At 35.1% G+C, this 8,045-nt stretch overlaps 1 protein-coding gene across 1 annotated transcript in view; it reads left to right on the top strand.

Annotated features, from left to right (window-relative positions):
- The window catches only part of LOC110024714 (calmodulin-binding transcription activator 4-like), a gene marked incomplete at its 3' end in the record, with an annotated part of 118,150 nt that overhangs the window by 109,472 nt on the left and 633 nt on the right, over positions 1-8,045 (top strand).

Genomic DNA, 8,045 nt, shown 5'->3' with positions numbered 1-8,045 from the left:
TTTTTTTAAATGTGAAACCGAGATAGAAAGTAAATTATACTGATGATATTCTACCAAATTACTTTCTTATCTACTGTCTTTCCTTTAAACGAGCATTTTTTTTTGCTCCACATTCAAATAGAGGCTTGGACAAAGCAATATTTTGAAAGCATTAAAGGTGTGATAGCGTAAGTTTTTTTTGTCTTTCAATAAGCAAAGAAGGGAGAGAAGAAAGCTTCTGTTAATTAGAGCGTTCATTACTGAATAGGATAGAAGATTTCAAATGTTTAATTCGTTGTCCCATCCACAAACAGTATTTTTGTAGAATTTTGGCTAAGTTCTTGACAGCACACATAGAAGAATGGGCGAATAGCAATATATCATCCACAAAGAGCAAATAAGACGAGCACCGACCGCAACCAGCCATACCCTTGAAAGTGTGTTTTGCATTAATAAAAGATGGAGGTACAAAAAAGTGTACAAAACTATGCCCCGGGGCATCAAAGACGAGCACCGACCACAACCAGCCATACCCTTGAAAGTGTGTTTTGCCTTAATAAAAGATGGAGGCACAAAAAAGTGTACAAAACTATGCCCCGGGGCATCAAAAGTGTATAATCTATCCTGTTCTAAAAGAGCAAAAGATCTTCTGATTCAATTTCAAAAGAAAACAAAAAACTATCAAGCAAAGCTAATGGAAAGTGCAAAAGAGTGTACAAACTATGCCCCAAGGGCATTAAAAGTGTGTAATCTATCATGTTCTAAAAGAGCATAAAGAACTTTTGATTAAATTTCAAAAGAAAATGAAAAACTATCAAGCAAAATTTGCTGAGCACAAAAATGAGCAGCTTTGATACAAGAACGAAATGAAACAAAACCTATATGAACTCCAAGAAGAATGCGATGTCCAGACAATTGGGTGGCTGTTGGTTCCATCTGTGCAGCTCTTGAGGAACTCAATCACATTTTTGTTATCCCCTCAATAATAATGCCTCAGACCTCAAGCATCGAAGGTTCGAACCAGTTCTTAATGGCGAGGGCTGCCTCAAGCTCCACTTGGGCATCCCAGTGCTCCCGGTGTCTTCCAGCTGCCTTAATGTGGTTGTCATGGTGTCCCGGATGACCATATTGATACCCACCACACATGAAGGAAGAGAGGCTCTGTCAATGTTCACCTTAAGCCAACCAGGAGAGGGAGGGTGGGGATACAAAGAAGCTTAGACGACGACCTAAAAGGCTGAGAAGCATCCCATTGCTCCTGAATTGGATAAAGGTGAGCAAACGAGAGAGCCCACCCCCAAAATAGTAGCCACAATGATCGTGGTGGTGCCAAAGGATCTCTCGTGCTTCTTAGTGTTCCGTACATGCCAACATTGGTGGATCACGTTGCAAAGAATGTGAAATTGTGCAATATTTCTGTCATTAGAAGTTGAAAAAGCTCTTAAAGTTTCCGCCCAGATGGAAAAAAGAGGTATAGCTATAACCCAATTACGAAGAACCCCAAAAACTGCAACCGCAACTTGACATCTGTAGCTGATATGAGTTCTATCTTCGGTAACCGAACATTCCCATGGGCAATCATGGCATTGGGGATATGAGTTCAATGTTCGCCACTGTCATGTTTGTGAAGCCACATATTTGTAGGGATAGAGTCTCGTGTAAGACGCCACCAAAAAAGATTTTCAAGGGAAGTAATTTAAGCTTTTTTAGCCACTTGAAGTGTCGCATCTTCCCCCAACCGTGCCGCATATGCCAAGGAAGTAATCATATGCTCAGATATCCAAGCTTTCATTTCAAGCTCATCCTCTAGATCATCGTTATCATAGGGAAGTGCCAAATTTTGCTTTGAAGCTCTTTTCCACAAGATTGTCGCACCATATCTATTTTCCAACTTTCACCTTGTCGCAGGTTTGCCACCATGAGCCCCTCCAACTTGTTTCAATCATTGAATGTTGGCCATCTAGAGAAGGGACGCTCAAGTAGCCATGCATGGTCGAGGACAGAAATGGAGCTGCCATTGCCAATCTAGAAAAGGGAATCCATCCTCCACGACTAGCCATTACCCATGAAGGTGTGCATTTGCATTAATTAAAAAGAAATTTACAAAAAAAAAAGTACAACCAGCACGCCCTCAGGCATGGTCAAAATGGCCCAGTCCTCTTGGAGAATAGCAAAACCTCTGACACCAAAGAAAGTGAGAAACTATGAGAAAGAGCCTTTTGGTGCAAAAATGAGCAGCTTTATTGAACCCCCGCGGAACAAAATGGAAACTAACTTGTTTAAAGAAGGGAAGAAAAGCTATGTCGGTACATATATCAGGCCTCGATTGCCAGTTGTGAGATTTCATGCTTTGCTTTAAGAAGTTGATCACATTGATTTTTGTCCCCTCCCACAATTATGCCTTTAGTTTTGGACATCCAAAGCTCGAACAATGCCTTGATAAAAAGGATTGCTTGTAGTTTTAAATGAGCTCTATCCCAATGCTCCAAGTGTTTGCCGGTAGCTAGCATGCAATTTCCCACTTCATCTCTAATGATTACTCCTATGCCAGCAAGAGAAGGAGGTATGAGTGCTCCATCCACATCCACTTTGATCCATCCACGTTCACTTTGCAGCTCATCATGTCGGTGTCAAAGAAACTTGTGGGATAAACTACTGCATGATGGATCACGTTGCAATGAAATATGGACCAAACATAAAGCATTCTTGTAACTGAATATATTGCAGTGCGGTCTACCACTATTGGAGAGCGTGGAACGCTAAAAAGCACAGAAGCACTGTCGGTCGTTTTATTGTCCAACCTTCGTGATTTGAAAAAAAGTGATGATTTTGTGCTTTTAAAAATAATTTAAATATAAATATAACCTTTTTTTATTTTTTTAAATGTAACATTTTAATTTTTTGTTCAGCACCTCCTGCATGACCATGCAAGACAGAGTAATGTGAGAAATATTTTCAGGCCGGCCGTAGCCCCATATACTATCTGCATTTTCCAACAAGTTTCTGTGCATGAGTTAAGAATTGGTTGGCCTGGCATTATTCATGAGCTGCCACCAGAACATGTTTTTGAGAGGGCGACGTTTGAGTTTAGTGATTCAACTAGCGATTTAGCTTAGGATCCTGTTGGAGAGTTTCTTCGAGCTTGGCTCGCAAGCTCTATTATTCTCGAACCCACCTAATGAGTTAGACCGGCTTGATGAGCTCTTCCCCCGGCCATTTATTTGAGTGAATCCACCCTTGGGCATACAAAATCTGCATTAGAATCATAGGGCCCGTTTAGAGTAGCTTATTTGGTGCGGTATCATTTTGAAAACGCACAAGGCCTGTTTCGGTAAACTGCGTTTTGGTAGCTTATGCGTTTTCAAAATGCTGAAAACAACATTTTCACACCAAATAATTATTTGATGTTTCGATCCTGCAAATTATTTATTAGCTGCAGTCTAGCTTTCAAGCTCTATTATTCTCGAACCCATCTAATGAGTTTGCTTTGAGACCGGCTTGATGACCTCTTCCCTGGCCATTTATTTTAGTGAATCCACCCTTTGGAAAATCTGCATTAGAATCATAGGGCCTGTTTAGGGCGCTTATTTGGTGCGATGGCGTTTTGAAAACGCACCAGGTCTGTTTCAGTAAACTGTGTTTTGGTATCTTATGCATTTTCAAAATGCTGAAAACAGCATTTTCACACCGCACCTATCTAGATACGATGACAGCTTTCTAGCTGCGGACTGGCTTTTCTAAAAAAATAAAAATTTTTAATAGTCCCTGCACCTAGCTTATGAACAAATTATTGTTAATCAGATTATAAGCATATTATTCAATAAGCTGCAGCTACCTTGCATCATAAACCATAAGAATCTTGGAAAAGAAATGAAAATATTCAAACAATAAAAAACAAGCTGGAACCATACGAGAGATAATGGTGTTTGTTTGCCGGTGATCATCAAGGAGTTAAAGACTTCAAGAGTTTGAGCGCTCATGTGCATGTGAATTTTTAGGATTGAGGTGAGCTATGTTTGGCTGTGTTACTGTAAGAAGACCATTATTGGGAGAGAGGCTAGAGCATTTGATAAAGACTGCAGAAAGATATAGAGAGTGTCAACGCAATGTTATTGCTTGATGCCAAAAGATATGAGAAAGACCACAATATGGGGAACCGAGATATGGTATATTGGGAGATTGTTTGACGAAATGGGTGTCGGTGCACCATTGTTGCCAAAGTTAAGGCAAAAGAATTTAAGCAGTATTACTAAAATGGGAGAGTATGATAAAATAAGGATAGGCGGATGAGTTTTGGTTATGTAATTTAAAAAATTTAAGCAGTATTACTAAACTTAAATTATCATTATGCATTAAACATTTGGGTAAGTTGGGACAGGTCAAGTAGTAAACCCAATTCCTCTTCCCCAAATATTTCTTGAGAAATCTATTTTTTGCTCTTTTTTTTCCTAAGTTACTTGATTACTTTGACCTGCTTTACAATCCGATGGAGCATGTTAAGTTTGGCTGATATGTAAAAATGTTGAGCCCTGCCATTTATTTCAACTCTTGTTAGATTTTACTTGGTCAAAGCTTCTTAGATCTCCTTCCTTTACCCTTATGAGTTTTATCTTCTTTTCTTCTTTTGTACATGGCCTACCATACGAATAATAATTCTTATAACTTTATGTGAAAATAATTTTTAGTTTTGTCATCTTTAAAATAGATTTTTTTGTCATAATAACATTTTGTACCTCCTCATTTCACTAAGGATTCTACTTATTTATGCATGATCTATCTAATTCTCTTACAACTTACCCAAAAATTTCCCTAATGTGACTAACCGTTAATGTCACATCAAATTTGGCTCTACTTAGATTTTTTTATTTGACTTTATTAATAACTCCTTTTCAAAAATTAACAACATTTTTATTTTTTTTATTGTATCAGAGTATATTTCATTCTTTATAATTCTTAGGTGCATTCATAACAATACCCTTAGAAAGTGTGATCAAATATTCCGCCTTAATCATTTTTCAGTTTTTCCATAAGTTTTTTTTTTTCTCCCAAGTTAAATGACTTTGCTTTATGATTTATAAAATACGTGGATTAAGAAAATCTAGTTATAAGTTCAATTGAAGAGCTAAATTTCAGGCTCATGAAAAAGATTAAAGAAAAGGTATAGGTATAAGAGCGAAGTCAAAAGCCCTAATAATAAGCCAAAATTTTAGAATATTTTAAATTTAATTTATATTTTGTTACTTTTGCATTTTTATTTTTCACTTAGTGATATTTATGGCCGGCATTGACTTGTTTTGGAAATGGTTAAGTATTAAAAGTATGTGATTAGGATTTCTCCATTATAGACACCATCCCCCTTTCCTCCCTTTTTTTCCTTCCAAATATGGAAACTTAAATAGTTATGTAATAGGTATAAATATTAGCTGAAGTTCATTGGAACACTTAAACATTAAAACTAAAGACTTGTTACTATTTTCGTCTATTGGTCTTATTAGAAGGCTACCACCAGTCACCTTATGTAAAGTTTTCCTTAATGAACAATGAGGCAGCATCCTCATTGTTGCTCAGGTTCATATGGCTCAAATCAAGCGCACTAACTTAATTTGTTTCAGTCAATGTCTGATTACCTTACTAGAATTGCATCCCCCTTTTGATTGAAAAAATAATGTGCTCCTGATTCTTTCAACTGACTTTCTTATTTTGACTGTTTTCTACTAGAAGAGCTTTTTTTTTCCGATTCTCTCATTCATTTTACAGTGACAGTAGTAATTAATGTTGATAAATTTTTAAGACTGATGAATATTTATTAATTATTAGGTGTAAACGAAAAGTCTAACTGCCTATCACTGGATTTGCATCATGGCCGGAAAATCTCTTCTTCTTGGAACGATATGTTGGACTTCAGCTCATTTTTAACAGAATTTGGTGCTCATAGAATAGATTCTAGTTCCACAGCTCTTACTGATGGTTTTGAGCCTTCATGCTGCACAACTAGTGCAACTCAGGCTTATCTTTGCATTGGGAATGAATTCAAGAAATCAACCGTGAGATTTCTTATGCTGCATTATCTTTAGGGACATTAACATACAAACACTCAATTCCCATGTATTTACATATCTAACACCTGAATTTTACTTTTTACTTTTTTACCAGCCAAATTTTTCATATTATATAAAAAATCACTATTTTAACTTTTAAAATGTGAAATACACTTTTTCATGCACACGTAAAGTGGCATATATGTAAAAATTACGGTTATCTTTGGCATGCAAATACATAGGAATTGAGTGGTCTGTATGCAATTCTTCCTTATATTTAATAGACTGTTGCAAGCTTCTTATATTGGCATCAATGCTTCAATAAATTGCTGCAAGCTTCTTATAATAGCATCAAATGATCTGTTTTTTTTATGCAAATCTGATGAGCGTCCTTTTCTCTTTCGCATCTTTAAAAAGGCAATTTTTTTTATCATTCTTTTTTCATGCCAAAGACCGTCCTGTGAATTTGACACTTCTATGCTACGATTAAACTTCATTTTTCTTATAATTTGCTATTTCTGCCTTGAATTTTCCACCATGGAGAATGCAATTTTTTTTGGGTTAAGGTGGAGTTCTTACAATTAAGGGGTTTCCATATTTTAATTTAGGCATACATGTACATATGAATTTGTAAACCTTTGTATCTTGCTATTAAAATGTAATAAATATCTTTTGAGGTCATTGCCATTGTAATGCCATGACCCGACCCTAGGGGTTTAAATTTTCTAATCTAAGGCAATAACAAATGATTAAATGGCTAAATTAAACTAATTGTAATTTCTTCCACTAAGAAATAATTATTCAAACAAATTGAAAAAACCTCTAACGGAATAAAATTTAGATCAAACTAGAAGTAATTAGTTATGAATAAAATCATCTTTCATTGGGTTGATTGTGTCTTATATAAATGCTCTATCTTTTATTTGCTCATTTTATATTTTATATCTTGAATCTAAAATGTTAGTTAAAAATATAATGAGTGATAAACAGATTAATAAATACTCATATTCTTAAAATATAGTAATGTAATTGAAAAGAAATCAACATATATGTGAGTCGTGGATCTTAATTTAGTGTAAAAATAATTTATTATTTAGTTATGATCATTTAAGGATATTCGTAATATTCTATCCTAAAGTATGATATATTATCTTATTGATATCATTTGCATCCATTAGAGTGCTATCTAAAATAATATCAATTACGATAAATCAATATTATTTTTTTTTTCAATTCACATACACATGTATCTTAGTATCTACAGCTAGTACCCTAGGGGGTGAACTAGCAGATGCATGCAAAAAAAAACTATATAATTCATTTTATTGGTATTTTACATATCATTTCACATGTTGTGTAGTTGATTTTATATAATGTATATGTGATAAGTAAATAATAAAAAACAATTCATCTTGTTTTTTTCAACACAATCAATTTATTTATAACAGAGTTTGACTATAAGAAAACTTACAAGAACAATTGACTAGATTTATGAGTAACAGAGTTGGACTATAAGAAAACTCATAAATCATTTATGCATTAGATCTATGAGTAACAGTATCAGTGTAATTTTGAACATGAATATTCACCAATGCTTCAAGTGATTTGCATTAGATTTAGAAGCTTCAAGTGATTTGCATTAGATTTAGAAGCTTCAAGTGATTTGCATTAGATTTAGAAGCTTCAAGTGATTTGCATTAGATTTAGAAGCTTCAAGTGATTTGCATTAGATTTAGAAGTAATAATATCACTATAATTTAGAGCATGAATACTCACCAATGCTTCAAATGATTTGCATTCAGCTTGTCATTTTTCATTTTATTTAGATTGAAAATGCATAATTATACGCATGGACGTAGTATTAAGCTATTTCATTTAAATCAAACACATTTACCTCCTCTCCTTATTTAGTGTTCGATTTAGGCTCTGTTTGGCGTGGCTACAGCTTCTTAGCTTTTCAGCTGCACTTGCGCTGCCCCAGGAAGCTGTTGCAGGGAAGTTGACTGTCTGTTTGGTGCAGCTGTATGA

This window comes from Phalaenopsis equestris, unplaced genomic scaffold (genome assembly GCF_001263595.1).
Source record: "Phalaenopsis equestris unplaced genomic scaffold, ASM126359v1 Scaffold000270, whole genome shotgun sequence".
NCBI lineage: Eukaryota > Viridiplantae > Streptophyta > Magnoliopsida > Asparagales > Orchidaceae > Phalaenopsis > Phalaenopsis equestris.
Note: the sequence above shows the minus strand (reverse complement) of the source record. Positions and strands in the feature narration are given on the sequence as shown.